The following is a 6,763-nucleotide window of genomic DNA, read 5'->3' as shown; positions in this document are numbered from 1 at the left end:
GGGGCGCTCACCCTCAGCCTCCCTCTGAGGTGGGAGGGAGCCGCCGTGGCCCCGTGTGAAGCCCTTGTGAGGAGTAGCGATGGGCTTCCTTCAAGGATCGTCAACCTAAGCACCGAATAAACGATGACACGGTGTCGCGGGTGGGTGGCTTTAGGTGAAAGGCTTAAAATTCACTGAATTGGATCCACGGCCACGTCCTTTACACCACAGCACCTCAGCTTACGGCCTGATTGGTTTTGATTAATAATTTCACCCTCTGCATGCAGAAATTACTGAAACAGTATCGTATCTGGAATGAGGTAGTGACAGCAAGTCCTACAGCAAACACCAGGAGCAATGCTACCTCGCTGAGTAGGTCAGAAAGGATCAAAAAGATCAAAAACAATCATTGTATCCAGCAAAGCTGCCAGGAGAATTTTGGGAAATTCCTCCTAAAGGCATATAGCAAACATTTGTCATAGTTAAAAGCATCCATGATAGATCAGGACCAGAAATATGAATTTTGAGTAGGACTTCTCAGGACAAGGAACCGAAGAGTGCCTACAAAACCACCACAAAAAGAAGAAAGCCCAAAACCTTGTACTTCTGCTCTCCGAATCCCAGCCGTCAAGTCCAGTGTTAATGTGTATATGTTGGCAGTGAATCTAAGCCCCAGCAGCCCCTCCTGGTTCTGCTTCACAGGGCTCAGTACCAGCATGCTCCTCACCAGTCATACATCATCGCTTCAGCACAGGAACTACCCTTGAGCAACCCACAAGCCACGCAGGCACGGAGTTGACCATCTTTCTGATAGTCTTTGCTGCAGAAGTGAAGCAGCACTGCAAAATATAGCAGCCTTACGTGTAGATGTACTTCAGTGTGGTTGTCTTGGAAGGAAGATTAAACCTATCAGCTCCCAATGTTGCACAACCTCAGGCTTCACTGATAAAACTCTGTTACAGTTGGAGAGCTGTGTAAAAGAAAATAACCTGTGGAAGAAAATCATTTCTTCAGTGGAGTTTTTTTAGCGCGGAATCCTGTAAATTACGGCTGTAACAAATCGTAGGCATATAAATGGGGTAAGCAAATCTTAAAAAAGACACAGTAAAATAGTGACTTTTGGAAACATTGGCTATTGCTCAGTGCACCCAGAAGCATAAGTACTTGGCTGCCCTCACAATCAGAACAGAAGATTAAAAGCGTCATAATCAGCAGCTCCTGCCATCCAACTTGAAGACTTTTACACTTCAGTCATAAATACCTCAAAAAGGGCATTGACACTGACACTTTTTAATTACAGTATCGAAAGGTTCAGCCCAGTCTTATTGCCTTATTTGGTGCTGAAGTGTTGACTACTTCCCCTTAAGAATAAGCAAGGCATCAAAGAGAATCACAGGCCTGGCCAGGTGGCCTCCTGCATGCAATAAATAACGGTCACAAAACTAGTGCCAACTACTACAGGAGCCACAAAGAAAATAAAGCTTTTGTGCAGAGGACAGAAGTTGAATAGTTTTATCTCATCGATTCCCATTGGAAATAAAAAATTAAAGAGCCCTTAGCACAAGGAACTTGGAGGATATTGTCCAGCTGTAGCTGCACAACTCAAATAATGAACTTCCCAAGCAGCCACCTTCAAGCATGCTCACTGACAGCTGCAGCAGCCTCAGCACATCTCAGCTTGGTGGAGTTCGGGCTCCTAGCAAAGTGCATTTCTCATGAAAAGTGCTCTGGTGCTCACTTGGCTCCACGCTTGAAATATTTTCACTTTAACTTTGGTAAATTATTGTCACCATCACAATATTCTAAATAATAAAGTAAATATTGATTTAAGGTAAACTGAAGTAGCTAGCAACAAGCTGACAGGAAGGAAGGGAGGTCATAGCTCTGGCTGGCCTGCTGCGACTCTGAGCCATACGATATTCAGCTGCTTCTCGGTTCACTAACTTCGCCCCTCATTACTTGCAGGTTCTACGTTTAAAAAATCTTTTGAGAAATTATTGCCCTCTGTCCTCGTACACTTGATACGATAACATCCTTTTGCATTTCTGCAGCAGTTTTCATTTGCAGGTGTCAAAACATTTTTTAAAACAGAGTAGAAAATATTTTTTCACGTTTCCAAAGGAATCGAGGTGTGGAGAGGGATGTTTGCAGAGGCCCCCAGCAGCAGCCAGCCTGGGGCAGAACACATGCCCAAGCTTCACACCATGACCTGTACTAGGAATGGCATTTCCTCACAGCAAAACTCCCTATTGCAGAAGAAAACTTTCATTTCTCAGAACCATGTTTTTTTAAAGTTCTAGTTTAGCAGAAACTCTGTCATGTGATTTGGGCCGATCAATACAAACCTAAAAGCAGATGTAATAACACGTGAACTAAGTGTGGGTTTTTTACACACCTGCTAACTCCTTGCTCAGTGACTTGGGCTGGTTTGGTTGGCTACACAAAACACCACTATACTTATAGGGCCAGCAATTATACCTTCAGCTGAAATATGAGGCACTGCAGATATTTCCTCCACAGCCCCAATGCCAGCAGCTCTTCTCCAGCACCATCAGCAGAGATCAATTCAGCATCAATAAGGTCTCAGCAGGACATGGAACCACTACAACTTTCCTCCTGTGATTTTTAATCCACAGGCTGCTGGTCCTGATGGAGCACTATGCTGTGGGAGCAACACGAGAGCTTTCCATTTTCCTCATCCTGCTAAAACCTTCTTAACACTGACTTTGCTGATGCAGGTGGAAGTCCCTATGGGACCATTAGAAAGACATAGCAAAGACATAGCCCAGTCTTTTTTGTTGTTGTTATTCTTTCCATGGGTGACTGCAAGGATTTACTATTGGCCAAGGTCTTCCCTCAGGGCGCACAGGAAGGGAGGAGAAGTTTCTTGCATCAGTGCTCACTCACGCAAAGATCAGCTTTAATCCATCCCACGCTACATCAGAAAAGTTTCAAAGAGCCCTCCAGACAACCAAAGCATTCGCTTGAGCTGTGGACGAAAAGAACGCATTGCTCCTATTTACAGATAGGCATGAAATCGTGCAAAGCACACATCAAAATCTCACTGAAATGAAAATAAGATTGAAAAGTTCATGAGGTTCTTCAGTGATTTTTTTCTGAATAGGGGTAGGATGAGAGAGACTTGGCTGAGATATGCACTGCAGGCATGTGTGCCTTGGAAGAGCATCCATCTGGTGTATCTCCAGGATCAGCATGGTTGCATAGAATGCAAATCAAAATCGCAGTGGCTGTTATCTTTATGCGCTGTAGTTATAACAGAGTGAGTCACATGAAAGGGTCAAAACCTTCTGTTCTACTTGTGATGATAAGCATCTTCCTAACATACAGCATTAGAGATCTGTACGTCAACAGATCAAGGTGGGAGTCGGTACTGAGTGAGCTATAACAGACCCTGGCATGGGGGCCCAGTCTTATTAACATATTTGTTAACAATTTAAAAGAGGGAATAAATGAAGGAGAAAATATAAGTAATATATCTACTAATGACTAAAAACCTGAATAAATGTATATTCTTGCTTGTCAGTGTCTGCAGTGCGCTCTGCTAGCTTACACTGCAAGCTGTGCAACTCCACTGGGGCTCATGTACCCATGCTGACTCAATTTAACTTTGCCTCTTCAGAAAAGCCTCTGCAAAGGACCCATTTTTCAGAAATTCAGACATATATCACCTATTACATGACATGCATTTCCCAAAACCCATGCTTTCATACATTGGCAGAGTCTTATTATTTCACATACATTAAAAACCATGTGTAAGAAGCCTCCTGCACCTCTCAGCACATTTTATTTATGCTATGAATTCATACACTTTGCAGTACATCTAGAAGTACCAACTGTATCAACACTTTCTCAATCAGCAACATTTGTGTAAATTCTTTTAGGAGCAAATGTTACATTTGAACTTTTCCAACAGAGAAAAGAACATGGAAAAATTGGGTAATTTAAACCCAACAGTCTTCTCTCCAGAGCCTTCCTGCCACACACCTGGAATTATTTGACCCATTGCTGTGAAGGAGAGCTGCCCCACTGAGTCTCAAAGGCAGCACTACAGAGCTCACCTTTAATCCTGTGCAGAGTAATGAGGGATGGACTGCTGAGATTAGCTAGGCAGTGTCAAATGGAGGTTTCTTCCTCTTTGTACTCTGATTCCACCTGGGTAGAAGCATACTGTTTATAGCCCTTAAGCATACAAAATCTCTAATCGTGTTTTCACTAGCCTGAGCTGTTTGTTAACACTAAATGTGATTTAAATAAACCTGCCACCTTTTATGACGCTCTCTCCTCCTTCAGAAGCACAGATTTGGTTATGGCTGTTACTAATAGAAAAAAAAAAGGAAGTTATGAGAAGGAAAGTGGAACACATGAAGTATGTCACTTTTAACTAGCAGGACTCTCTCTATTACAATCTTCATGGGCTGAGCTCTTTCATGATGTGTCACTAGCATCAGACATTAATAACTCATTAATAATGCCCGACCTGAGATAGGTACAGCAATTGTACCAGGTTTCAGGTTCTCTTGGGCAAATTTTCAGTTCTTTGCTTTCTGCCCTGTAAGCCCTTACAATGCCCTCTGTTCCTGATTTTAAGATCTGTCTGTAACCAAAAGGGATCATAACTCACTTTTTTTGACAAATGCTGAGAGTTTCGCGGGCTCTGCCAATGCCAGCAGCTGAGCTTGAGGTAAAACATTTTATATCTTTAATCCAGAAAGGAACACATGAAAATTGAAAGCTCTTATTCCTGGTTGAAGGTACGTGCTTAGCAAACAGCCTGCGTTCAGCCTCATGCTGTATGGAAACGAATAGCTTACACATGGAAATTGGGATTTCAAGGCTGTGCCAGAGGACAACTCCTAGCTTGTCGGCTCAGCTGGAAATAGGCTGAAAGAAGAAGGAAACATAATTCTGACCAAAATTTGTTCCCATTGAATAGAATGAAAATGTTGAAGCTGAATAATGCTAGTTTTCTAGTGATTTGTACTTCAGTAGCAATCAGATTTTATAGATTTACAAGTAAACACATATACATAGGTATATCTGTAAACAAATCTCAGCTTTTGAACAGATTAAAAACAAAATCCACCGTTGCTCCTAGCATTGCAAGAGCAGTATTGTTGCAGAAAGGATGGATTTTGAGAAGAAAACAGCCAAGCAAAAAAATACAGCATAAGGAAATTCCTATTAACAGGGAAACAAAAACAGAAGGTTTTCAGCCTCCTCCTACAGGGAATATCAGAGAGTTCTTTGGTAGGGAGATCAGGAAAAGGACAGACCCAGGCTGGAGAAGTGGATGTTCTTTAGCTTTCTGGCTTGTTAAGAGCAGCTTGAAAATGAGAGGTGAGCTAAATGGGAGAGCAAGGTGTTGCCAGACTGTGGGCTTGTCTGTTTTTTTTTTCTTTTCTTCTCTTTTTTTTTTTTTTTTTTTCTCCTCAAAGAGAGGAAATAATGAGTGCAGAGCAGCAGTGGTTCATAGTGGGTCAGTCAGGAAGTCTGGGGCTGGGTATTTAAAAGACAGATATTTTTATTATATGTTGTTCTCAGGAAACAAACGCATACAAGAAAACCATTTTCTTAGACTAAAAATATGCAAAATTAGAACTCACCTTTCAGTCTAAACCACTGTATGATTCTATGAATATCACTTGGAGTAGAACTTTCACCCAGCACTTGTAATGGAAACAGGCAGTTCCTTCTCCTGCTGTCCCTGTTTGCAGCTCTGCCCTGATGTCTGGTGCTGGCACAAGTGTGTGCAAGTGCCATAAAACCATCCTGATCTGCCAGAACACAAACATGCAGCAAAAGAGGGAAGCAGTTTCAGGGTTGGCTCATGTAGATAAGAAGAGGGCGAAGGTACCTGAAAACACAATCTGAAAGCTGGCATTAAGAACACTGCAAGTGGAGGAAAAGAGGATCGGCCGTATGTCTTTAAATTATGAAACAACTTTTAATTTGGCCTTTCATGATCATTACCTATTAACTGTAAACTAGCGGATAATCTTTACTGCTGTAGGTGCTCATGAAAAATTAATGCAATAAAAACACACAGAAGAGCCCAGCAATAGTCCTTGAGCAGCACGGTTGGCTGAGATACCTGGAGCTCAACCTGCATGTGGCACGGGTTGGGTACGTCTGACTTCTGATGAGGAAGCTTGAAAATTGACTTGGTTGTTAACCAAAGCAATGTGTGCTTTCAAATTTGACTGTGAAGAGTCCACCTGGTTAGCAGGCTGGTTCTTACAGTGGGGGAGGGAAACAGAAAATCTGTATTGCTAAGGCAGGTATGAATACCTGAAAATGAATTAAGCTGCATCACAATTGATTTGGAAGGAAAAAAAAAGAGTCTAATTAATCACTGTATAAAAGTCAGGCTCTACAGAAGAAGTTGCATCAGCTAAAGATAAAACAAAATGCAATTGCTTCTCAGTGTGTGTAGAGCTCCCATGTTGTGCTGCTTTGACCTTTCCTTCTTTTCATTTTTACTGTTTGAAGCAAAGACAAATGGTTTGGGGACAGACTTGTTCTAGCAGGGCACAATGACTATGCTCTGTAATCAGTCTTCTCCTGAGACGGGGAAGGCCAGCAGTCATAGAATCATAGAATCACAGAATCCTCCTAGATGTGTTTTTGTTTAGAAAAGGCAAGGACAAAAGGGCCATGCTTCTTGCACAGAAGTGCTGGGCTGTGCTGGGAGAAAAGAGATCCGCCAAGGCTACAATATTAGTTTACTCGCAGAGGAAGTTTGTATAGAAACTGTAGGCACATT

At 42.2% G+C, this 6,763-nt stretch overlaps 1 protein-coding gene across 2 annotated transcripts in view; it reads right to left on the bottom strand.

Annotated features, from left to right (window-relative positions):
• PLCG2 (phospholipase C gamma 2) overlaps window positions 1-5,739 on the bottom strand; it is a 64,844-nt gene extending 59,105 nt beyond the window's left edge. Inside the window, exons 1-2 of one of the 2 annotated variants that reach the window (XM_010718083.3) lie at window positions 5,604-5,739; window positions 4,059-4,152 (exon numbers count right to left, since the gene is read on the bottom strand). The gene's annotated coding sequence lies outside the window, so the exon portion shown is untranslated. The remainder of the gene's footprint in view (window positions 1-4,058; window positions 4,153-5,603) is intronic. The other variant, XM_010718084.3, reaches the window with a different exon arrangement.
• Window positions 5,740-6,763: the final 1,024 nt, after the last annotated feature.

This window comes from Meleagris gallopavo, chromosome 13 (genome assembly GCF_000146605.3).
Source record: "Meleagris gallopavo isolate NT-WF06-2002-E0010 breed Aviagen turkey brand Nicholas breeding stock chromosome 13, Turkey_5.1, whole genome shotgun sequence".
Lineage (NCBI taxonomy): Eukaryota > Metazoa > Chordata > Aves > Galliformes > Phasianidae > Meleagris > Meleagris gallopavo.
This window is presented reverse-complemented; position numbering and strand designations above follow the sequence as displayed.